Here is a 26,653-nt window from a genome sequence, read left to right on the forward strand (position 1 = left end):
TATTCAGATAGTATGAGTGCTGAGGTGATCGCTGGCCCAATGCAGACTGGAGGGCAGCTTGTCAGGAACTTTAATTAGGGCGACTGGAAGGCAGTAGTACAGGCTTTTCTCTCTGGATTGGGTGCCCAGGATGACCTCGGAATGCAGGTGTGTTCTCATGGGTCTATGGGAGACTTTCCCCATGTTTGTGTCTATGATGACCGAAAATGGAGGGATGGCTTCAAGAGGCCATAGAGGGCTTTCACCTTGAGGCTTATGAGCTGCTCCAAACAACAAGGTTTCGTTCTACTTGACAAGTGGAGTCTGGTTTATTTGCTCCAGTTCCCCCATGTGGAAAGTTTGGGTAGCAGAGCTCTACCGTATGGATGCCTGGAAAGCTCTAATCCATTGACCATTGCAGCTGAGGAACATGGCAGGTTGATTCTGCTGTCTTTGGAGCAAAGTACCAAGTCCTTGAGTTGGCATGGAATCTCTTGCAGATGGGCCACAATGCTGGTTTGTTACCAGGAAGATCTTAGAATGTGCTGGTGGCTAAGGTGCTGTGCAGGATTCGACTACCCTGGGCTTTGGCACAGATAGAAGGGCACGGTATCCTTCTGGGGACAGGAGATGTTCTGTTGTTGGGCCAGGGACCAAATGTTGTATCATAAGTTTGCATTCCAGAACAAGTCTCTGAGGACAGATGTCTTAAAACCGAATCTAGGGATCTAGGGTTCCAATGACGTCCTACGGGCATGTTAGGTTTACTATTCTGTCTCTGATTAGGCTGTCTGCCTGTATGTCAGTGATCAGGGTGTTTCAGACTGCGCAATTGTGTTCAGAGTGGTCGCCAATATTGGGGTAGGTTCAGTGGCCTTGAAGGTTTCTCATAAACTAGACAGTTTGGCAACTGTGACAGGCACAGTTTCCTTGGGGATGGCAGGACAGTCCTGTCATGTGGATCCAGAGACCTCTTCCTGGAGGGCATGTGTGCCAGGATTTAGGTAGTGAAGTCTGCAAACACAAATTCAGATAAGGGTGAGTGGCAAGGTGATCGAAGGCCCAATGCATAGACATGGAGGGCAGCTCATCTGGAACTGTAATGAAGGTGAGTGGAGGGCAGTAGCACAGGCTTTTCTCTCTGGATTATGTGTCCAGGATGTCCTCGGGATGCAGGTGTGTTCTCATGTGTCCATGGGAGTATTTTCCTCTCTACAGATCCTGGTGGCTCTCCATAGTTTGGTAGCATTTTCGGGAATGGAAGGGTGCAATTTTCCTTCTAAGCGGTGACCCAAAATAGGGATTCCAGAAACGGGCTCTGATTCTGGTCATCTGGGACATCCCACCAAGGGTTAGGATCTGGGCTAAGGGGTTTACAAGGCCTGCAATGTGGAATCATGGTGGTGAAACTGAGAGGGATTGTTTGAAAGCATGATTAGGCTGAGGGTCACAATCCCTGTTTGCACCTAGGGTGGCCCTCAAGAGTGGGCGTGGTCTCATTGGTCTTGTAACTGGCTCCCCCTTTGAGGGTTGGACACCTATTCCAAGAGCCCAGTTTCCTGCCATGAGGAAGGAGGAGATCTCTATTGTTCTTCAGGTTCCCCCATTGGCTGGGATTCCAGCCAAGGACTGGGGACATGTGCCTGAATACCAAGGAGGGGTAGAGATGATGTACTTGGGCCATGACCATCCCAAATGCTAGATATCGGGCCCGCTCTCTGGTGGCTGAAACTTGGTCGGGGCCCCTGAGGACAGATTCCTGAAAACATAACGGGGTTCCATTGATGGCCTAAGGGCATATCAGGTTCAATCTTCTAACTCACAATCATTTACTTGGCTGTCTCCCTGGATGTACATGATCAGGGTGTTTCAGATTGCTCATTTGCGTCCAGAGTGTTTGGCAATATCGGGGTGGGCTCAGGGGCTTTCCAGGATTCTCCAGACCTGGAAGGCTTGGGCAAATCTGATATGCACAGTGTCCTTGGCGATGGCAGCCAGAGTTCTGTGTTGTGGCTTCAGAGATCCCATTCTGGTGGGCATGTGAGCCATGGTTTTGGGAGAGAAGTCTGGAAACACATATTCAGGTAGCGACTTTGTGGCGATGTGATCGCAGGCCCAATGAGTTGACCTGGAGGGCAGCTCATCAGGAACTTTAATTAGGGTGACTTGAAGGCAGTAGCACAGGCTTTTCTCTCTGGATTGTGTGTCCAGAATGGCCTCAGAATGCAGGTGTGGTCTCATGGGTCCTTGATAGACTTTCCTCTCTATGAATCCTGGCGGTTCTCCATAGTTTGGTGGATTTTTGGGGGGTAGGGCAGAGTGCTGTTTTCCATCATAGGGGTGCCTCAAAACACGGATTCCAGAGACCAGCTCTGGTTCTGGGCATCTGGGACATCCCACCAAGGGTGAGAATTTGTGCCAAGGGGTGTACAAGGCCTGAAATGTGAGATCATGATGGTGCAACTGAGAGGGACTGTTTGAAAGCATGCTCAGGCTGAGGGACACAATGCCTGTTTGCGCCTAGGGTGGCCCTCAAGTGTGGGCAGGGTCTCATTGGTCTTGTAACAAGCTCCCCCCATTGAGGGTTGGACACCCATCCCAACAGCCAAGTTTCTGGCCATGAGGAAGGAGGAGTTCTCTATTGTGCTTCAGGTTCTCCATTGGCAGGGATTTCAACAAAGGTCTGGGGAAAGGTGCCTGAAAACCAAGAATGGGTAGAGATAACATACATGGGCCATGGAAATCCCAAATGCTAGCTTTGGGGCCCACTCTCTGGTGACTGACACTAGGTCGGGGCTCAGACTCTGTCAGACACAGCACTCGTGGCGAGGGCAACCTATAATTTGGGGTTCCCTCGAGGGCCGAGCAGATTGATCCTCATTTGGGGTTTCTGGCGTGACTCACCAGGCACTTCTTCCTATTGGGAAGGCAGAATGCTGCATTGTGGCTCCAGAATTCTCTATCAAGAGGACTTGAGGATCCGTCGGGTGAAGAAGGAATTGTAAACATAAGCTACGGTTCAATTCAGTGCCAAGCACAAAGCAGTTTCTATGTGCAGGGGTTTATTCGAGATATCCAGCACCTGAGTAAGGGAGGATGTCAGATATTTGTTCACACTGGAGTTTGTGTCTATGATAACTGACAAATGGAGGGGTGGCCTCAATAGGCCATTGAGGGGTTTTCACATTGAGGCTTATAAGCTACTCCAAACAGGAAGGTTTTGTTCTACTGAACAGGTGGATTATGTTATATTTGCTCCAGTGTCCCTCATGTGGAAAGTTTGGGTAGCAGAGCTCTACAGCATGGATGCCTGGAAAGCTCAACTCCATTGACCATTGCAGCTGGGGAACATGGCAGGTTTGTTCTGCTGTCTCTGGAGAGAAGTACCAAGTCCTTGAGTTGACATGGGATGTCTTGCAGATGGGCCACAATGCTGGTTTGTTACCAGGGAGATCTTAGAATGTGCTGGTGGTATGGGAGGAGTCATGATGGCAGAGAAGTGGCAGGCTGAGACTACTTCGGCTAGCAGGAGATCAGCTAGAGAGCTTATCTAGGGATTGCAAACACCTGCAAATCCATCGGCAGATCGAAGAGAAGTAGAACAGCTTTCTAGAAACAGAAAAACAAACACTTTCTGAAAGGTAGGACTGGAGGAGAAGTGAATTCAAAGCGATGGGAAGATAGACCCCTGAGGGAGGGGCCGGCTCCCGGCAAGCGGCAGAGCAACGGAGCACAAAAACAGGACTTTTAAAAGTCTGTTCCGCTGAGGGACATCGCTCCAGAGGCTAAGCTGGGGCGAAGCCCACACGGGGTCGGCGTGGCCTCAGGTCTCGCAGGGTCACAGAAGGATCGGGGGTGTCTGAGTGTTGCAGAGCTTGCGGGTATTGGAAGGGGAAAGCCGGCTACAGAGACAGAGCCGACAGTAAGCTCACAGATCGGTGTTGCCTTGAACCAGTCGCAGGCTCGGTGAGCTCAGAGCGGGGCCAGAGGTTAGGCAGATGCGAGTTACTAGGAGCTGTTCGCTGAGGGCGCACTGGGGAGCGGGGCCCCGTGCTCTCCGCTCCTCTGGGCCGGAGACCAGGAGGCCGCCATTTGTATTCCCGTCCTCTGGAACTCTACAGAAAGCGCTCAGGGAACAAAGGCTCCTGAAAGCAAAACCAAGCAGATCACTCAGCCCGGGCCCTGGTAAGGGCGGTGCAATTCCGCCTGGGGCAAAGACACTTGAGAATCACTACAACAGGCCCCTCCCCGAGAAGATCAACAAGAAATCCAGGCAATACCAAGTTCACCTACCAAGGAGTGCAGTTTCAATACCAAGGAGAGCAGCAGAATTCCAGAGAAGGAGAAAACAAACCACGGAACTCATGGCTTTCTCCCTGTGATTTTTTAGTTTTGCAGTTAATTTAATTTTTTTATTTTTCATTTTTTTCTCTTCTTCTGCTAAAATTTTTTATAACTTTTAACCTTTTCTTTTTTAACGTTTTTAAAATAGTTTATCATATATATATATAATATTTTTTTCTTTTTTATATTTTTCTTTATTCATTTTCTTTTTTTAATTCTTTTTTTTCTTTCTTTATTTTTGAACCTCTTTTTATCCCCAACTCAGAAGAGATCCCAATCTCTTCAATCTCTTTTTTTAATTCTTTTTTTTAATTCTTGATTGAATTTTTAATTCAATCTCTTTTTTAAATTCTTAGTTTTTCTTTTTTTTCTTTCTTTTTGAACCTCTTTTTATCCCCAAATCAGAAGAGATCCCAATCAGAATAGATTGGGAGATCCCAATGAGAGGAGATCCCTCACCCAATCGTGAGGGGGGAGAAATCCCCCCTCACGATTTGGGATCTCTTCTGATTTGGTTAAAGCATATTTTCCTGGGACTGTTGCCACCCTTTTAGTATTTTACTGGCTCTTTCATATACTCTTAGCTGGACAAAAGGACAAGGCGGAAAAATTAACAACAAAAAAAAGAACAAGAGGCAGTACCAAAGGCTAGGGACCTAATCAATACAGACATTGGTAATATGTCAGATCTAGAGTTCAGAATGACAATTCTCAAGGTTCTAGCCGGCTTGAAAAAGGCATGGAAGATATTAGAAAAACCCTCTCCAGAGATATAAAAGCCCTTTCTGGGGAAATAAAAGAACTTAAATCTAACCAAGTTGAAATCAAAAAGGCTATTAATGAGGTTCAATCAAAAATGGAGGCTCTCACTGCTAGGAGAAATGAGGCAGAAGAAAGAATTAGCTATATAGAAGACCAAATGACAGAGAATAAAGAAGCTGAGCAAAAGAGGGACAAACAACTACTGGACCATGAGGGGAGAATTCGAGAGATAAGTGACACCATAAGACGAAACAACATTAGGGACGCCTGGGTGGCTCAGTTGGTTGGACGACTGCCTTCGGCTCAGGGCGTGATCCTGGAGTCCCGGGATCGAGTCCCACATCGGGCTCCCAGCTCTATGGGGAGTCTGCTTCGCTCTCTGACCTTCTCCTCGCTCATGCTCTCTCTCACTGTCTCTCTCTCTCAAATAAATAAATAAAATCTTTAAAAAAAAAAAAAGATGAAACAACATTAGAATAATTGGGATTCCAGAAGAAGAAGAAAGAGAGAGGGGAGCAGAAGGTATACTGGAGAGAATTATTGGGGAGAATTTCCCCAATATGGCAAAGGGAACAAGCATCAACTCAGGAGGTTCAGAGAATGCCCCTAAAAATCAATAAGAATAGGCCCACACCCCATCACCTAATAGTAAAATTCACAAGCCTTAGTGACAAAGAGAAAATCCTGAAAGCAGCCCGGGAAAACAAGTCTGTAACATACAATGGTAAAAGTATTAGATTGGCAGCTGACTTATCCACAGAGACCTGACAGGTCAGAAGGAGCTGGTATGATATTTTCAGAGCACTAAACGAGAAAAAACATGCAGCCAAGAATACTATATCCAGCTAGGCTATCATTGAAAATAGAAGGAGAGATTAAAAGCTCCCAGGACAAACAAAAACTGAAAGAATTTGCAAACACCAAACCAGCTCTACAGGAAATACTGAAAGGGGTCCTCTAGGGAGGCCTGGGTGGCTCAGTTGGTTAAGCAGTTGCCTTCGGCTCAGGTCGTGTTCCCAGCGTCCTGGGATCGAGTCCCACATCAGGCTCCTTGCTCGGCGGGGAGCCTGCTTCTCCCTCTGCCTCTGCCTCTGCCTCTGCCTGCCATTCTGTCTGCCTGTGCTTGCTCTCTCCCCCCTCTGTCTCTGATAAATAAATAAAAATCTTTAAAAAAAAAAGAAAGGAGTCCTCTAAGCAAAGAGAGAACCTACAAGTGGTAGATTAGAAAGGAACAGAGACAATATACAGTAACAATCACCTTACAGGCAATACAATGGCACTAAAATCATATGTCTCAATAGTTACCCTGAATGTTAATGGGCTAAATGCCCCAATCAAAAGACACAGGGTATCAGAATGGATAAAAAAAAAAAAAACAAAATCTATCTATATGTTGCCTCCAAGAAACTCATTTTATTTATTTTTAATTTTTTTTAAAGATTTTATTTATTTATTTGAGAGAGAGAGACAGTGAGAGAGAGCATGAGCGAGGAGAAGGTCAGAGAGCGAAGCAGACTCCCCAGGGAGCTGGGAGCCTGATGTGGGACTCGATCCCGGGACTCGAGGACCACGCCCTGAGCCGAAGGCAGTCGTCCAACCTCATTTTAAACCCAAAGACATCTCCAGACTTAAAGTGAGGGGGTGGAAAAGAATTTACATTGCTAATGGACATCAGAAAAAAGCAGGAGTGGCAATCCTTATATCAGATCAATTATATTTTAACCCAAAGACTATAATAAGAGATGAGGAAGGACACTATATCATACTCAAAGGGTCTGTCCAACAAGAAGATCTAACAATTTTAAATATCTATGCCCCCAACGTGGGAGCAGCCAACTATATAAACGAATTAATAACAAAGTCAAAGAAACACATCAACAATAATACAATAACAGTAGGGGACTTTAACACTCCCCTCACTGAAATGGACAGATCATCCAAGCAAAAGATCAATAGGGAAATAAAGGCCTTAAATGATACACTGAATGAGATGGACATCGCAGATATATTCAGAACATTTCATCCCAAAGCAACAGAATACACATTCTTCTCTAGTGCACATGGAACATTCTCCAGAATAGATCACATCCTCGGTCCTAAATCAGGACTCAACTGGTATCAAAATATTGGGATCATTCCCTGCATATTTTCAGACCACAATGCTGTGAAGCTAGAACTCAACCACAAGAGGAAGTTTGGAAAGAGCCCAAATACATGGAGACCAAACAGCATCCTTCTATAGAATGAATGGGTCAACCGGGAAATTAAAGAAGAATTGAAAAAAATCATGGAAACAAATGATAATGGAAATACAACGGTTCAAAATCTGTGGGACACAACAAAGGCAGTCCTGAGAGGGAAATATATAGCGTTACAAGCTTTTCTCAAGAAACAAGAAAAGTCTCAGGTACAAAACCTAACCCTACACCTAAAGGAGCTGGAGAAAGAACAAGAAAGAAACCCTAAGCCCAGCAGGAGAAGAGAAATCATAAAGATCAGAGCAGAAATCAATGAAATAGAAATCAAAAAAAAAAAAAAACAATAGAACAAATCAACGAAACTAGGAGCTGGTTCTTTGAAAGAATTAATAAAATTGATAAACTCCTGGCCAGACTTATCAAAAAGAAAAGAGAAAGGACCCAAATAAATAAAATCATGAATGAAAGAGGAGAGATCACAACTAACAGCAAAGAAATACAAACTATTATAAGAACATACTTTGAGCAACTCTACGCCAACGAATTTGACAATCTGGAAGAAATGGATGCATTCCTAGAAACATATAAACTACCAAAATTGAACCAGGAAGAAATAGAAAGCCTGAACAGACCCATAACAACTAAGGAGATTGAAACAGTCATTAAAAATCTCCAAACAAACAAAAGCCCAGGGCCAGACGGCTTCCCGGGGGAATTCTACCAAACATTTAAAGAAGAACTAATTCCTATTCTCCTGAAACTGTTCCAAAAAATAGAAATGGAAGGAAAACTTCCAAACTCATTTTATGAGGCCAGCATCACCTTGATCCCAAAACCAGACAAGGATCCCATCAAAAAAGAGAGCTATAGACCAATGTCCTTGATGAACACAGACGCGAAAATTATCACCAAAATACTAGCCAATAGGATTCAACAGAACATTAAAAGGATTATTCACCACGACCAAGAGGGATTTATCCCAGGGCTGCAAGGTTGATTCAATATCCGCAATTCAGTCAATGTGATACAACACATCAATAAAAGAAAGAACAAGAACCATATGATACTCTCAATAGATGCTGAAAAAGCATTTGACAAAGTACAGCATCCTTTCCTGATCAAAACTCTTCAAAGTGTAGGGATAGAGGGCACATACCTCAATATCATCAAAGCCATCTATGAAAAACCCACTGCAAATATCATTCTCAATGGAGAAAAACTGAAAGCTTTTCCACTAAGGTCAGGAACACGGCAGGGATGTCCATTATCACCACTGCTATTCAACATAGTACTAGAAGTCCTAGCCTCAGCAATCAGACAACAAAAGGAAATTAAAGGCATCCAAATCAGCAAAGAAGAAGTCAAACTATCACTCTTCGCAGATGATATGATACTCTATGTGGAAAACCCAAAAGACTCCACTCCAAAACGGCTAGAACTTGTACAGGAATTCAGTAAAGTGTCAGGATATAAGATCAATGCACAGAAATCAGTTGCATTTCTCTACGCCAACAACAAGATAGAAGAAAGAGACATTAAGGGGTCGTTCCCATTTACAATTGCACCCCAAACCATAAGATACCTAGGAATAAACCTAACCAAAGAGGCTAAGAATCTATACTCAGAAAACTACAAAGTACTCATGAAAGAAATTGACGAAGACACAAAGAAATGGAAAAATGTTCCATGCTCCTGGATTGGAAGAATAAATATTGTGAAAATGTCTATGCTACCTAAATCAATCTACACATTTAATGCAATTACTATCAAAATACCATCCATGTTTTTCAAAGAAATGGAACAAATAATTTTCAAATTAACATGATACTAGAAAAGACCTCGAATAGCCAAAGGGATATTGAAAAAGAAAGCCAAAGTTGGTGGCATCACAATTCTGGACTTCAAGCTCTATTACAAAGCTGTCATCATCAAGACAGCATGGTACTGGCACAAAAACAGACACATCGATCAATGGAACAGAATAGAGAGCCCAGAAATAGACCCTCAACTCTATGGTCAACTAATCTTTGACAAAGCAGGAAAGAATGTCCAATGGAAAAAAGACAGCCTCTTTAATAAAGTGTGTTGGGAAAATTGGACAGCCACTTGCAGAAAAATGAAATTGGACCATTTCCTTACACCACACACAAAAATAGACTCAAAATGGATTAAGGACCTCTATGTGAGAAAGGAATCCATCAAAATCCTTGAGGAGAACACAGGCAGCAACCTCTTCGACCTCAGCCGCAGCAACATCTTCCTAGGAACATCACCAAAGGCAAGGGAAGCAAAGGCAAAAATGATCTATTGGGATTTCGTCAAGATCAAAAGCTTTTGCACAGCAAAGGAAACAGTTAGCAAAATCAAAAGACAACTGACAGAATGGGAGAAGATATTTGCAAACGACATATCAGATAAAGGACTAGTGTCCAAAATCTATAAAGAACTTAGCAAACTCAACACCCAAAGAACAAATAATTCAATCAAGAAATGGGCAGAGGACCTGAACAGACGTTTCTGCAAAGAAGACATCCAGATGGCCAACAGACACATGAAAAAGTGCTCCATATCACTCGGCATCAGGGAAATACAAATCAAAACCACAATGAGATATCACCTCACACCAGTCAGAATGGCTAAAATCAACAAGTCAGGAAATGACAGATGCTGGCGAGGATGCGGAGAAAGGGGAACCCTCCTACACTGTTGGTGGGAATGCAAGCTGGTGCAACCACTCTGGAAAACAGCATGGAGGTTCCTCAAAATGTTGAAAATAGAACTGCCCTATGACCCAGCAATTGCACTACTGGGTATTTACCCTAAAGATACAAACGTAGTGATCCAAAGGGGCACGTGCACCCGAATGTTTATAGCAGCAATGTCCACAATAGCCAAACTATGGAAAGAACCTAATGTCCATCAACAGATGAATGGATCAAGAAGATGTGGTATATATACACAATGGAATACTATGCAGCCATCTAAAGAAACGAAATCTTGCCATTTGCAACAACATGGATGGAACTAGAGTGTATCATGCTTAGGGAAATAAGTCAAGCGGAGAAAGACATCTATCATATGATCTCCCTGATATGAGGAGGTGGTGATGCAACATGGGGGTAGGAGAATAATCCATGAAACAAGATGGGATAGGGAGGGAGACAAACCATAAGTGACTCTTAATCTCCCGAATCAAACTGTGGGTTGCTGGGGGGAGGGGGTTGGGAGAAGGGGGGTAGGGTTTTGGACATTGGGGAGGGTATGTGCTTTTGGGTAAATTGGAAGTGGAGGTGAACCATGAGAGACTATGGACTCTAAAAAACAATCTGAGGGGTTTGAAGTGGCGGGGGGGTGGGAGGTTGGGGTACCAGGTGGTGGGTATTATAGAGGGCACGGCTTGCATGGAGCCCTGGGTGTGGTGAAAAAAATAATGAATACTGTTTTTCTTAAAATAAATAAATTGAAAAAAAAAAAGAATATTTTAAAAAAATTATGTTCGGCCCTCAAGGGAACCCTGATTTATAGACTGCCCTGACCACTACTGCTGTGTCTGACAGAGCATGAGCCCCAACATAGTGTCAGCCACCAAGAGAACAAAACCCATTACCGGCATGTGAGACCGGCCATGGCCCAAGTCCATCATCTCCACTCATCCTTAGTATTCAGGCACCTTTCCCCAGAACTTAGCTGGAAACCCTGCCAAAGGGGGTATCTGAAGCACAATAGAGAACTCCTCTCTCCATTGAAGGAAGTCTGGCTGTTGCGATGGGTGTCCAAATCTTAAAATGGGAGCCAGCTCTATGGCCAATGAGACCACCCCCTCTCCTGTTGGCACCCTGGGCACAAACAGGCATGGTGATGCTCAGCATGAGCATGCTTTCAAACAAGCCCTCTCAGTTACACCACTAGGATCCTGCATTGCAGGCCTGGAATGCCCCTAGGCCCAAATCCTAACACTTGGTGGGACTTTCTAGGCACCCAGACCCAGAGCCCGTCTCTAGAATCCCTGTTTTGGGGTACCCCTAAGTTGGAAAACAGCACTCTTCCCTGTTTTGGGGCACCCCTAAAATGGAAAAGAGCACTCTTCTCCGAAAAAGCCACCAATCTATGGAGAGCCACCAGGATCCTTAGAGAGGAAAAGTCTCCCATTGTACCATAAGACCACACCTACGTTCGGAGCCCATCCTGGATACACAGCCCAGATAGAAAAGCCTGTGCTACCAGCTTCCAGTCACCCTAATTACAATTCCTGACGTGCTGCCCTCTAGGTCTATGCATTGGACCTGCAATCACCTCGCCACTATCCCAAACCCAAATTTGTGTTTGCAGACTTCCCTCCCAAAATCATGGCTCTCATGCACTCCAGGATGGGGTCTCTGGAGTCTTCCCACAGGACTGGTCCTGACATCCCCAAGGAAACTGTGCCCATCACAGTTGCACAAAGCCTCCAGATTAGGAGAAACCTGCAAGGCCCCTGAACCCACCCCAATATTGGAAGTGGCTCTGGATGCAAATGCACAGTCTGAAACACCCTGATCACCTACATCCAGACAGACACCCATGTCAACGGTCCTTAGTCAGAAAATTGAACCTGACGTTCACCTAGGCCATCATTGGAACTCTACATTAGGATTCAAGCATCTGTCCTCAGAGGCCTATTCTTTTTTTTTTTAAAGATTTTATTAATTTATTTGACAGAGAGAAATCACAAGTAGACTGAGAGGCAGGCAGAGAGAGAGAGAGGGAAGCAGGCTTCCTTGCTGAGCAGAGAGCCCGATGCGGGACTCGATCCCAGGACCCTGAGATCATGACGTAAGCCGAAGGCAATGGCTTAACCCACTGAGCCACCCAGGTGCCCAGAGGCCTGTTCTTGAATACCAAGTTAGGATAAAACATATGTACCCTGAGCCACAAAACAGAACATCTCCTTTCCCAAGAAGGAAACTGTGCATATCAACCAGTGCCAAACCCTCAGTGTAGGAGAGTCCCTCATGACCCCTTAGCCACCAGCACATTCTAAGACCTCCCTTGTAACAAACCAGTATTGAGACACCTCTTCAAGAGATTCCAAGTCAACTCAAGGCCTTGGTATTTGGCCCCAGAACCTCCAAAACGAACCTGTCATGTTCCTCAGCTGCAATGGTCATTGGACATGTGCTTTCCAGTCATCCATGCGGGAGGGCTCTCCTACCCAAACTTTCCACATGGGGTACCCTGACGGAAACAAACCAGACTCCTCCTGTACATTAGAAGGAAAACTTGTTGTTTGGAGCACCTCACAAACTTAAGCGTGGGTAATCCTCCATGGCCTCTTGAAGCCACCCCTCAGTCGGTCATCATAGACACAAACTCCACTGTGAGCAAACATCTGACATCTGCCCTTACTCAGGTGCTGGATATCTCATATAAGCTGATACACATTGGAAATGACTTCCAATTTGCACTTAATTTAAGCATAGCTTGTGTTTACAATTGCATTCTCACCCTGCTTGTCCCCAGCCCTCTTGATAGGGAATTCTGGAGCCACATCGCAGCATTCTGCCTGCCCCATAGAAAGAAGTGCTTCATGAGTCTGTGCATAAACCCCACATGAGGATCACTCTGCTCGGCCCTCGAGAGAACCCCGATTTACAGGCTTCTCTGGCCACTAGTGCTGTGTCTGACAGAGCCTGAGCCCAGACTTCGTGTCAGCCACCCAGAGAGTGTGGTCAGTATCCAGCATGCGAGAATGGCCATGGCCCAAATCTGTCATCTCTACGCATCCTTGGTATTCAGACATCTGTCCCAAAACCTTTGCTGGAATCCCTGCCAATGGGGGAACCTGAGGCACAATAGAGAATTCCACCTTCCCCATGGATGGAAACCTGGCCATTGAGATGGGTGTCCATCCCTCAGGGTGGGGGTCAGCACATGGGCCATGGGACCACCCACACTCCTGAGGGCCACCCTGGACACAAACAGACATTGTGATGCTCAGCCTGAGCATACTTTCCAACAAGCCCTCTCAGTTGCACCACCAGGATCCCCCATTGCAGGCCTGGTATGTCCATAGGCACAAATCATATCCCTTGGTGGGATTTTCGAGGCTCCCAGACTCAGAGCCCGTCTCTGGAATCCCTGTTTTGGGGCACCCTTAAGATCAAAAATAGCACTCTTCCCATCCCGAAAAGCCATCAAACTATTGGTAGCCGCCAGTATCCTTAAAGAGGAAAAATCTCTCATGGACCCATGAGAACACAGCTGCAAAAGCCTATGCTTCTGCCTTCGAGTCACTCAAGTTACTGTTCCTGATGAGTAGCCCTCCAGGTCTACACATTGCCATGTGACAACCTCGCCACTAACCATAACCCGGGTTTGTGTTTGCAGACATCTCTCCCAAAACCATGCCTCACATGACTTCCAGGATGGGGTCTCTGGAGCCACACCACAGGACTGTGTCTGCTATCCCCATGGAAATTGTGCCTGTCACAGTTATTCAAACCCTCCAGAGTAGGTTGAAACATGCAAGGCCCCTGAGGCCACCCCAATTTTGGAGACTACTCTGGACACAAGTGCGCAGTCTAAAACACCCTGTTCACTTACATCCAGACAGACACCCAAGTCAACTGTTCTGAGTCTGAAGATTGAAACTCTCATGTCCCTGGGACCTCATTGGAACCCTAGATGAGGTTGTCAGGCATCTATCTTCTGAGGCCTGTTCTTGAATGTGAACTTACGATACAACATGTGGTCCCTCAGCCACACAACACTACATCTCCTGTCCCAAGAAGGAAACTGTGCTCTTCGACCTGTGTTAAACCCTCAGGGTAGGAGAATCCTGCATGGCACCCTAACCACCAACACATTCTAAGATCTACCTGGTAACAAACCAGCATTGTGACCCATTTGCAAGAGATTCCATGTCAACTCAAAGCCTTGGTACTTCGCCCCAGAGCCAACTTAATGAACCTGCCATGTTCCTCAGCTACATTGGTCAATGGAGGTGTGCTTTCCAGGCATCCATGCGGAAGAGCTCTGCTACCCATACTTTTCACATGGGGGACCCTGGATCAAACAAACCAGACTCCACCTGTCCAGGAGGAAAAGCAACCTTGCTGTTTGTAGCATCTCACATGCATCAGTGTGGGGAATCCTCCATGGCCTCTTGATGCCACTCCTCCATTTCTCGGTCATCATTGACACAAACCCCAGTGTGAGCAATCATCTAATATTCACCCTTACTCAGGTGCTGGATATTTTGTTTGTTGGCCATCAAAGATACGAACTCCATTGTGAGCAGACATCTGACCCTTGACCGTACTTAGGTGCTGGAGATCTCTAAACAAACGCTGCACATTGGAACGGCCATGTGCTCGGCACTGAGCTTAACCGTAGCTTGTGTTTTCAGCCTTCTGTTCTCACACTCCTCGCCTTCAAGCCCTCCATATTGGGAATTTTGGAGTCACAACGCAGCCTTCTGTTTGCCCACCAGAAAAAGAAGTACCCTATGGGTCTGCGTGAAACCCCACATGAGGATCCACCTGCATGGCCTCTATGGCATCCCAGAATCATAGGACACCCTGTGCACTAATGCTCTGTCTGACACAGCCCTAGCCCCGACCTCCTGGCAGCCACCCAGATAGCAAACCCCATATTTTACAGTTGTGACCTGCCTTGACCTGAGTTCTTCATCTTGAACCAACCTTGGTATTCACGTACCTGCCCTGAACATAGCTCAAATTCCTGAGCATGGGAGAACCTGAAGCACAAAAGAGTACTTCTCCTTCCCCATGGCAGGAAAACTAAATGTTGAGATGGTGGTCCAACCCTCAGATTGGGATCCAGGTGCATGGAACAAGAGACAACGCCCACTCAGGATGGGCAGCTGGCAAAAAACAGGCATTGTGACCCTCACCCTGAGACCCATTTCCAACAAGTCCCTGTGGGAGCTTGACCAGGGCCCCACAGAGCGGGCCTGTAATCCCTAGGCCCCAATCCTAAGCCTTTGTGGGGTTATCCAGGTACCAGGACCCAGAACCATCTCTGGAATCCCGGTTTTGACAGGAAACCTGACACGGTAAATCGCACTCTCTCCTTCCCCCAGTAAGACACGAGACTCTTGGGTGCCAGTCAAAAACCCCAAAGAGGTAGAATATCACATGGACACATGAGGACACCCCACTATTCCAAGGCCATCCTAGACACAATCCAGACAGAAAAGCCTTTGCTGCTGCCTCCTAGCTGCACGAATTTCAAATCCCGTGCACCTGCCAACAGGGTCTGCAGATCGGGCCTGCCATCAACTCGCCCCTAATTCTTAACCCAATTTTGTGTCGGAAGACTTTTTAGTCCCAGAGCGCTTAACCACATGTCCTCCAGGATGGATCCAACAGAACCACACTACATCACTGGGCCTGCTCTCTGGAGGAAACTCTGCCCGTCTCAGTCGCCCAAACCCTTCACATTAGAAGAAACCTGCAAGGCCCCTGAGCCCACCCCAATTTCATAGGCCGCTCTGGAAAAAAAGCACAGTCTGACACAGCCTCAGCACGTACATCCAGGAAGACACGCAGGTCAAAGGCCCTGAGTCCGAAGGTTGAATATGACATGCCCCTACAACCTCATCAGAACCCTAGCCTAGGTATTCAGGACTCTATTCCTAGAGGCCTGTTCTGGAAATACAACATATGATCCAACACGTTGTCTTTGAGCCATACAAGAGAACCCCTCCTGTCCTGAGAAGGAAACCTGGCTCCTGGGAACTAGGTCTAACCCTCAGGTAGGAGAATCCTGCATGGCCGCAGACACACCACCATATTCTAAGGTCTCCCTGGACAACAAGCAGCAAAGTGACTCATTAGACTGAGAACATCATTCAACTTAGATCACTTGGAAATTGGAACCAGAAGCAGCGGATCAAGCCTGCCCTGTTCCTCGGCTGCAACGGTAATGCAAGGAAGGCTTCCCATGCCTCCATTCAGAGAGCTCTGTTCTCGAATCTTTCCATATGGGGGATCCTGGAGCCCTCTAAGCGGACTTCCCCTGTCCCGCAGTAGGATACTTTGCTGTTTGGAGCAGCTCACAAGGTCCTTCTTGGGAAAACCTCCAAGAATTCTTGAGGCCATGCCACAGTTCGTTGACCATCATGGATACAAACTCCAGTGTGAGCAGACATCTGACCCTCGCCCATACTCAGTTGCTGGGGATCTCGAAACAACCACTGCACATTGGAATGGCCATGTGCTGAGCACTGAGCTTATCTGTGGCTTGTGTTTTCAGACTTCTGTCCTCACACTCCTTGCCTGCAAGCCCTCCATATTGGGAATTCTGGAGCCACAATGCAGCCTTCTGCCTGCCCACCAGAAAGAAGAAGTGTCCTATGTGTCTTCGCAGAAACCGACATGAGGATCCTCTTGCACGGCCCTCAATGGCACCCCAATATAATAGGCCGAAATCTGCACAAATGCTCTGTCTGACACAGCCCAATCCCCGACCTGTCAGCCACTCAGATAGTGGGCCCCATATCCTGCAGGTGGGTCCAGCCTTGGCCCGAGGTCATCATATCGAACCAAAATGAGTATTCAGGTATCTGTCCCAGACTTAACTCAAATTCCTGCCCATAGGGGACCCTGAAGAACAAAAAAGTAATCCTCCTTCCCCATGGCCAAAAAACTGAATGTTGACATGGCTGTCCAACCCTCAGAGTGAGAGCCAAGTGCATTTCCCATGAGACCACGCCCACACAGGATGGAAAGCTAGGCAGCTGTGACCCTCAGAATGAGACCCCTTTCCAAAGGGTCCCCTTGGGAGCTGGATCAGGATCCAACAGAGCTGGCCTGTCATGCCCCTAGGCCCAAAACCGAAGCCTTGGTTGGGTTTTCCAGGTGCCTGGACCCAGAACCCATCTCTGGAATCCCTGTTTGAACAGAACCCCTGAGATGGAAAACAGCGTTTTTCTTTTCCTCAGAAACACATCAGACTCTTGGGTGCCAAGCAGAATCCCCAGAGTGGAAGAATATCCCATGGACCCATCAGGTCACCCCTCCATTTTGTGGCCATCCCAGACACACAATCCAGACAGAAAAGCCTGAGCTCCTCCCTCTCAGCCGCCTGAATTTCAAATCCTGAGGAGCTTCCCTCAGAGTCTGCAGATCGGGACTGCCATCACCTCGCTCCTAACTCTTACCCGAGTTTGGGTCTGAAGTCTTTGGTCCCAAAGTCCTGACCAACATGCTCCCCAGGATGGGGCCTCGAGAACCACACAACATCACTAGGCATGTCTCCTGAGGAAACTCTGCCCATCTCAGTTTCCAAAAACGTCCAGATTAGGAGAAAACTGCAAGGCCCCTGAGTCCACCCCAATTTCATAGGCTGCTCTGGAAAAAATGCACAGCCCGACACAGCCTCATCACCTACCTCCAGGATGACACGCAAGTCAATGGCACTGAGTCCAAAGATTGAACCTGCCTTGCCCCAACAACCTCATCAGAACCCTAGCTTAGGTTTTGAGGCCTTTTTCCCCAGAGGCCTATTCTGGAAATTCAACATATGATCCTACCTGTGGTCTGTGAGCCATAGAAAAGAACACCTTCAGTCCCGAGAAGAAAACCTGGCTCCTGGGTACTGGGTCTAATTTTCAGGATAGAGAATCCTGCATGGCCCGAGAGCTGCCACCACATTCTAAGGTCTCCCAGGACACCAAGCAGCACTGGGACCCATTAGACTGAGAACTTCCATCAACGCAGATCACTTGGAACTTGGAATCAGTGTCATTGGATCAAGCCTGCCCTGTTCCTCAGCTGCAATGGTTACGTGAGATTGGCTTCCCAGGCCTCCATTCAGAGAGCTCTGCTATCGAATCTTCCATATGGGGGACCCTGGAGACCTGTAAGCGGACTTCTGTCTGACAATAGGACACCTTGATTTTTGGAACAGCTCACAAGATCCAGCTTGGAAAAACTTCCAAGAATTCTTGAGGCCACCCCATCATTCGTTGTCCATCAGGGATACAAACTCGAGCGTGAGCAGACATCTGACCCGCGCCCAGATGCTGGACATCTCGAAACAACTGCTGTACATTGGAACGGACATGTGCTCAGCACTGAGCTTAACCGTAGCTTGTGTTTTCAGACTTCTGTCCTCACACTCCTCATCTGCAAGTCCTCCATCTTGGGTATTCTGTAGCCATAATGCAGCAATCTGCCTGCTCACCAGAAAGAAGTGCCCTAAGGGTCTGCGCAGAAACCCCACATGAGGATCCAGTTGCACAGCTCTCAATGGCACCCCAATATCGTAGGCCGCCCTCTGTATGAATTCTCTCTCCACACAGTACTAGCCCACACATTTTCCAGGCTGGGGCCCCTGGAGCCACACCTTGGAACTGTGCCTGCCCTCTCCAGGGGAATTTTGCCCACTCCATTGGCCAACCCTACAAATAGGGGAAACCTCCAAAGTACCTGAGGCCATCCCAATAGTGTAGGCTGCCCAGGACAAATAGGGGCAATCTATCTCAAGCTGAGCAACCACCTCAACTCAGACCTATAGGCAGATATCCCCAGAGAAGAAGATTGAACCAGACAGGCACCTAGGCCCAAATCGGATCCATTGCTTTTGTTTCCAGGCATCTCTCCTCAGAGGCCTGGTTCCCAATACCAGTATATGGATTCTTCTGGGGGTACCAATCAGAACAAATCTCATCTACAAATGGGAAATGTCCTTTTTGGAGCTGTGTCAAAACCTCCAGTTAGGGGAAATATTCAGGTCCCTGGAGCCACCGCCGCATTCCAAGGTTTCCATGGACACAAACCCACATTATGACCCATTCTCAGGAGAGTCCATTTCAATAAAGTCTCATCGGTTGCTCCCCCAGAGGATGCAGTTCGAACCTGCCTTGTTGCTAGGAGACAATAGGAATGCGAGGCAGGCTCTCCAGGCATCCGTCCTTAGAACCCTGGTCTGGCGTCGTTCCGTATGGGACGTCCTGGTGCCATCTGACTGGTCTCGACTGTCCTGTAAAAGGAATCCTTGCCAATTGGAGCATCTTACAACTCCCATCGTGGGACAGCCTCCATGGCCCCATGATGCCCCCCGCCTTCATGAAGGGGCCATCCTGCACAGAAACTCCAACCTGAGCCTAAGTCTGATCCTAGCCCTGACTTCAGATGCACAAGATCTCGATTTAGCTCTGCAGAGTGTGTCTGCCATGCCCTCACACCAAAACCAAAGCCTCGTTTGAGTTGTCAGACTTCCATCCTCACTCTTCTGGCCCACAAGCCCTCCAGTTTGGGAAAAACGGAGACACAATTCAGCAATCTTCCAGCCCTCCAGAAGAAAAACTTTGCCCCTGGGGCTACTCAGAAACGCCAAATGAGGATCAATCCTCACGCCACTCAACTGTACTCCAATTATACAGTCTACCCTGGGCACTAATGCCCTTTCTGACACAGGCTGAGCCCGGACCTCCCACCGACACCCAGACAGCTGGGGCCACACCTCAGGACTGTGCCAGCCCTGTCCAAGGGAATTCTGCCCATTTCATTTGCCACAACCCTATATATTAGGAAAAACCTCCAAAGTCCCCGAGACCAGCCCAATAGTGTTGGCCTCCCAGGACAAACAGGTGAGATCTGACACAAGCTGGTCGATGACCTCCATTCTGAATCATAGACAGAGGTTCTCAGAGAATATTGAAGTGGAAAGGCCCCTAGGCCCTAATCTGATCCATTGCTTTGGATTCCAGGCATCTCTCCTCAGATGCTTGGTTTCCAATACCAGCTCATTGGGGTTCCTGAGGCACCGATCAGAACAAATCTTGTCTCCACATGGGAAACTTGTTCTTTGAAGCTGTCTCAAAACCTCAGATTAGGAGAATTCTTCAGGGCACCAGAGCCACTAACCTATTCCAAGTTCTCAATGGACACAAACCCACATTATGACTGATTCTCAGGAGAGTCCATTTCAATTCATCACCCTCAGTTGTTCTCCCAGCGCCAGCAGATCAAACCTGCCTTGTCACTAGGAGACAACTGTAATGCGAGCTGGGCTGCCCAGGCATCCATGATTAGAACCCTGCTCTGGAAAAGTTCCTTATGGGACGTCCTTGATTCATCAAACGGGTCTCAACTGTCCCGCAGAAGGAATCCTTGTGGTTTGGAGCATCACACACTCGCACAGTGGGAAACATCCAAGGCTTCCTGATCCCCCCAACTTCATGTCGGGGAAATCATGGACAGAAACTCCAACCTAAGCCAACATCTGATCCTTGCCCTGACTTCAGATGCACGAGATTTTGATTCAGCTTTGCAGAGTTTGCCTGCCATGCAACCGCTAGGAAACCCAAGCCTAACTTGTGTTCTCAGACTTCCGTCCTGAAACTCCTGGCCCACAAGCCCTCAAGTTGGGAATTCTAGAGACAAAATGCAGCACTCTGCCTACCCTCCAGAAGAGAAACATTGTCCTATGGGGCTACCCAGAAACCCCAAATGGGGATCAACCTGCACGCCACTTGACTATACCCCAATTATACAGTCTAGCCTCGGCACTAATGCCCTGTCTGACACAGCATGAGCCCAGACCTTCCGACCAACACCCAGACAGCTGGCCACACACTGAGCACATTGGACCCGCCAGGGCCTTAGGTCGTCTTCTCTTCCCAACCTCGGCTTTTAGGCTTCAAAACCTAGACCTTATCTCCACTCACTGCCAAGCGGTGTGCATGATGCAGAAATCAGAACCCCTTCTTCCCCACGGCCAGAAACTTTGTGGTTGGTATGTTGTCCAACGTTCATTGTAGGAGAAACCAGTGTGGTCCATGAGGCAATGCCCATGCTTGAGGCTGCACTGGGCACAAACACACATTGGGACCCTCAGCGTGAGCACTGTCCTCAAGAAAAACCTCTCAGGGGCTGTACCAAAAGCCCACATATGGGCTTGCCATGCCCCTAGTTCCCCAATCTTAACCAGAGCTCAAGAAGTCTAGTCACCCCTACTCAGTGCTCTTCTCTGGATTCCCTCTTTGGTGGGACACATGAGGTAAAAATAATAGAGGAAGGACTCACTCCTACCATCCAAAGAATGACCACAAACACTTGGAATTGGGCCAAATCCCCAGAGAGAAAAAATCGTCCATGGCCGAAGATGCCAGCCCGACATTCCCTGGCCACCGTTGACACAAAATCCGGAGACAAAAGGCTGAAAAGGTGCGTCACACTCGCTCCTTGATCATAGCCCGAAAAATTCTCATCAAGTTCTGTAGATCCAAGCTGAGTTTGTGTTTTCTGACTTCTGTCCCCACAGTCCTGGCCCACACACTCTCCAGGCTGGGGCCCCTGCCCTCTCCAAGGGAATTCTACCCCTTCCTTTGCACACAACCTGACAGATTAGGAGAAACCTCCAAAGTCCCCAAGATCATCCCAATAATGTCGGCTGCCCAGGACAAATAGGGGTGATCTGTCACAAGCTGCGCAACTACCTCCACTCAGACCCATAGACAGATATTCCCAGAGAAGAAGATTGAACAGGACAAGCACCTAGGCCCTAATCGGATCCATTGCTTTTCTTTCCATGCATCTCTCCACAGAGGCCTGTATTCCAATACCAGCATATCGGAGTTTCTGGAGGTACCAATCAAAACATATCTCGTCTCCACATGGAAACTTTGTTCTATGGAGCTGTGTCAAAACCTCCCGTTAGGAGAAAACTTCAAGTCACTGGAGCCACCACCCCATTCCAATGTCTCTATGGACCCAATCCCACATTATGAACCATCCTCAGGAGAGTCCATTTTAACTCAACCCCCTCGGAAGTTTCCCCAGAGCCAGCAGATCAAACCGGCCTTGTCTCTAGGAGACAATTGAAATGAGAGGCAGGCTCTTCAGGCATCCATCCTTAGAACCCCGCTCTGGCGTCGTTCTGTATGGGACATCCCGGAGCCATCCAACAGGTCTCAACTGCCCTGCAGAAGGAATCATTGTGCTTGGAGCATCTCACAACTCCCATCAAGGGAAAACTTCCCAGGCCACATGATGCCCCCAATCTTCATGAAGGTGGATCACGGGCAGAAACCCCAACCTGAGCCAATGGCTGATCCTTGTCTTGACTGCAGAAGCACGAGGTCTCGATTCGGTTCTTCAGAGTGTGCCTGCGGTGTCCTCGCACCGAAACCTAAGCCTAGCCTATGTTCTCAGACTTCCATCTACACACTCCTGGCACACAAGCCCTCCAGTCTGGGAATTCCAGAGCCACAATGCAGCATTGTGTCCGCCCTCCAGAAGAAAAACGTTACCCTATGGGGCTACACAGAAAACCCAAATGAGGATCAACTTGCATGCCACTTGACTGTTCCCCAATAATACAGTCTACCTTGGGCACTAAAGTCCTGTCTGACACAGCCTGAGCCCGGACGTCCCGACTGACACCTAGACAGCTGGCCGCAAAATGAGCACATCGGACCCACCAGGGACTTAAGTCATCATCTCTTCCCAACCTCGGTTTACGGGCTTCAGAACCTAGACCTTATCTCCAATCACTGCCTAGCGGTGAACATGATGCAGAAATCAGGATTACTCCTTCCCCATGCCCAGAAATCTTTGGTTCCCATGTTGTCCGATGTTCAGTGTAGAAGAAACCAGCGTGGCCCATGAGTCCCTGGCCATGTTGAGGGCCACTTTAGACACAAACACGCTTTGTGACCCTCAGCGATTTGACACAAGGTGAGCAACTACCTCCACTTAGACCGTAGACAGATGTCCCTAGAGAAGCAGATTAAACCAGACAGGACCCTAGGCCTTAGGCTGTCATCTTTTCCCAACCTGGGTTTTCAGACATATGAACCTAGACATTATATCAAATCCCCGCAAAGGTGGGTACCTGAAGCACAAATCAGAACTCCTCCTTCCCCATGGCTATAAAGCTTGCTGTTGGCATGGAGTCACACCTTCGGTGTAGGAGAAACCTTCATATCTCCTGAGACCACGCCCAATCTTGAGTGCCGACATGGGCACAAACTCGCATTGTGACCCTCAGCGTGAGCCCCATGTCGAAGTAAGGCCTCTCAGGGCCTGGACCAAGAGCTCGCATATGGGGTTTGCCAAGCCCCTATACTCCCAATCCTCACCAGTGTTCGAGTTTTCCAATCACCTGTACCTGGGGCTCTGCTCTGGAATCCCTCTTTTGGAGAGACACCTGAGCCAGATAATAGCACTCCACCCTTCCCATAAAATGACCCCAAAAACTTGGGAGCTGGGCCAAATTCCCAGAGAGGGAGATTCGCCCATAGCCCCTGAGGCCACCCTACAATCCACGACTATCCTGGACACAACATCTAGAGTGAAAATCCCGAGGGACTGCCTCCCACTCACCCTTCTTTCATAAGCCAATGAGCTCCCCTCGAGGTCTGTAAATCTGGCCTGCCATACCCTCTGCACCACACCTAAGCCGAGTTTGTGTTTTCAGACTTCTGTGTCCATGACATGGACCCACAAACCCTCCAAGCTAGGGCCTATGGAGCCACGCCTATGGACTGTGCCTGTCCTCTCCAAGGAAACTGTGCCCAATCCATTGGCCACAAACCTACAGATTAGGAGAAATCTCGAAGGCCCCCGAGGCCATCCTGATAGGGTAGGCTGCTCTGGACTAAGAGGGGCACTCTGACACTAGCTGAGCAACTATCTCCACTTAGACACTCAGACAGTGTCCCCAAAGACAGAAGATTGAAACGGACGGGCCCCTAGGCCCTAGTCTAATCCCTAGTTTTGGTTTTCAAGTGTCTCTCCTCAGAGGACTGGTTTAGAAGACCAGCATCTGGGGCTTTTATGAGGCACCCAACAGAAACTCTCCCGTCTCTACACAGGGAGCTTTCTTATTGGAGCTATATCAAACCCTTCAGTTAGGCGAATTCTGCAGGGCCCCTGAGCCACCAGCACATTCCAAGGTCCCATGGACACAAACCCACATTATGATGCATCCTCAGGAGAGTCCATTTCAACTCAGCCCCCTGGGTAGCTCGCCCCAGAGAAAGTAGTTCAAACATGTCTTGTCGCAAAGAGCCAATGGGAATGCGAGGTTTGCTGTACAACCATCCATCCTTCAAACCCTGCTCTCCATTCCTTCAATATTGGACGTCCTGTGGCCATCCAATAGGACTCGACTGTCCCACAGAAGGGAACCTTGTGGTTTGGAGCAACTCACAAACTCAGCGTGGGAAAGCCTCCTTAGCCTCATGAGGCCCCTGCTTCATGTAGGGGCCATCATGGACACAATCTCCAGCCTCAGCCAACGTTTGATCCTCACCCTGACTTCAGATGCAGGAGATCCCGATTCAGCCTCTGCAGAGTGGGCCTGTCATGCCCTTGGCCCCAAACCTCAACCTAGCTTGTGTTTTCAGACTTCCATCCTCACACTCCTGGCCCACAAGCCCTCCTTATTGGGAATACTGGGGCCAAAATGAAGCACTCTGCTTGCCCACTGGAAGAAATACATTGTCTATGGCGTTGCCTAGAAATGCAAAATGCGGATCAACCTGCTCGGCCCACGGCAACACCCCAATTGCATAGGCTACCCTAAGCACTAATGCTCTATCTTACATATCCTGAGCCCAGACCTTCCGACAGACTCTGAGACAGCTGGTGGCACACAAAGCACCTTGGACCCACGATGGCTTTAGGGCATTCATCCATTCCCATTGACTTGTGTGTCTTCCTGGAGGTATGTTCTGAGGCTGCGTCAGACTGTGCGTTTTTCCAGAGCAGCCTATGAAATTGGGGTGGGCTTAGGGGCCTTGCAGGATTCTGCTAATCTGGAGGGCTTGGGAAACTGAGATGGGCAGAGTCTTCTCGGAAGAGCAGGCCCAGTGATGTGATGTGATGTGCTTCTGGAGGCCCCATCCTGGCGGGCATGTGTTCAGGGATTTGGGACCAAAGTCATCAGACACAAACTCTCGTAGGAGTTAGGGGTGAGGTGATGGCAGGCCCGATCTGCAGACCCTGAGGGCAGCTTCTCGGGATTTGAAATTTGGATGGCTGGGAGGCAGGAGCACAGGCTTTTCTGTCTGGATTATGTGTCTAGGATGGCCATGGAATGGAGAGGTGGCCTCATGGGTCCATGGGAGATTCTAACTCTCTGGGGATTCTGCCTGATACCCAAGAGTTTGGTGTCTTTCTAGGGGAAGGGGAGAGTGCGGTTTTCTATCTCAGGGGTCCTGTCCAAACAGGCATTCCAGAGATTGGTTCTGGGTCTGGGCACCTAGATAACCCCACCAAGGCTTAGGATTTGGGCCTAGGGACATGACAGGCCCACTCTGTTGGCTCCTGGTCCAGATCCCAAGGGGGATTGTTGCAAAGGGGTCTCAGGCTAAGGGTCACAATGCCTGTTTGTGCCAAGAAGCCCAGACAGGGTGGGCGTGGTCTCATGGGCCATGCACCTGGCTCCCACTCTGAGGGTTGGCCAGCCATCTCAACATTCAGTTTTCTAGCCATGGGGAAGGAGAAGTATTCTTTTGTGCTTCTGGGTCACCCATGGCCAGGAATTTGTTCTACGTTCTGGGACAGGAACCTGAAAACCCAGGTCAGTTCGAGATGACGGTCTCAGGCCAAGACAGGACCCACCTGCAGGATATCAGGCCTTCTGTCTTTGTGGCTGACATGAGGTCGGGGCTCGAGCTGTGTCAGACAGAGCATTCGTGCAGAGGGCGGCCTATGATAATGGGGTGCCTTTGAGAGCTGTGCACCTGGAATCTTATGTGGGGTTTCTGCGCAGACCCTTAGGGCAATTCTTTTTTCTGGTGGGCAGGCAGAAGACTGCTTTGTGGCTCCAGAATTTCCAATATGGAGGGCTTGCAGGTGAGAAGTGTGAGGACAGATGTCTGATAACACAAGCTATGGTTAAACTCAGTGCTGAGCACATGGCCGTTCCAACGTGCAGTGGCTTTTTCGAGATCTCCAGCACCTGAGTATGCATGATGATATGATGTCTGCTCACGCTGGAGTTTGTATCCATGATGGCCAATGAATGGTGGGGTTTTCTCAAGAAGCCTTGGAGGTTTTCCCAAGCTGGAGCTTGTGAACTGCTCCAAACAGCAAGGTGACTTACTGCAGAACAGGGATAGTCCACTTAGATTCGATAGCACAGCTCTCGGAATGAAGGTCTGGGAAGCCCACCTCGGGTTACCATTACAGCCAAGGAACAAGGCAGGCTTGACCCGCTATCTCTGGTTTCAAGCTCCAAGTGATCTGAGTTGACAGAAGTTCTCAGTCTAACAGGTCCCAATGCTGCTTCGTATCCAGGGAGACCTTAGAATATGGCAGAGGCCGTGGGCCCATGCAGGATTCTCCTATCCTAAGGGTTATACCCAGTTCCCAGGAGAAAGGTTTCCTTCTCGGGACAGTAGTGGATCT

The sequence above is a fragment of the Neovison vison genome, chromosome 2 (assembly GCF_020171115.1).
Source record: "Neovison vison isolate M4711 chromosome 2, ASM_NN_V1, whole genome shotgun sequence".
In the NCBI taxonomy this organism is placed as follows: domain Eukaryota; kingdom Metazoa; phylum Chordata; class Mammalia; order Carnivora; family Mustelidae; genus Neogale; species Neogale vison.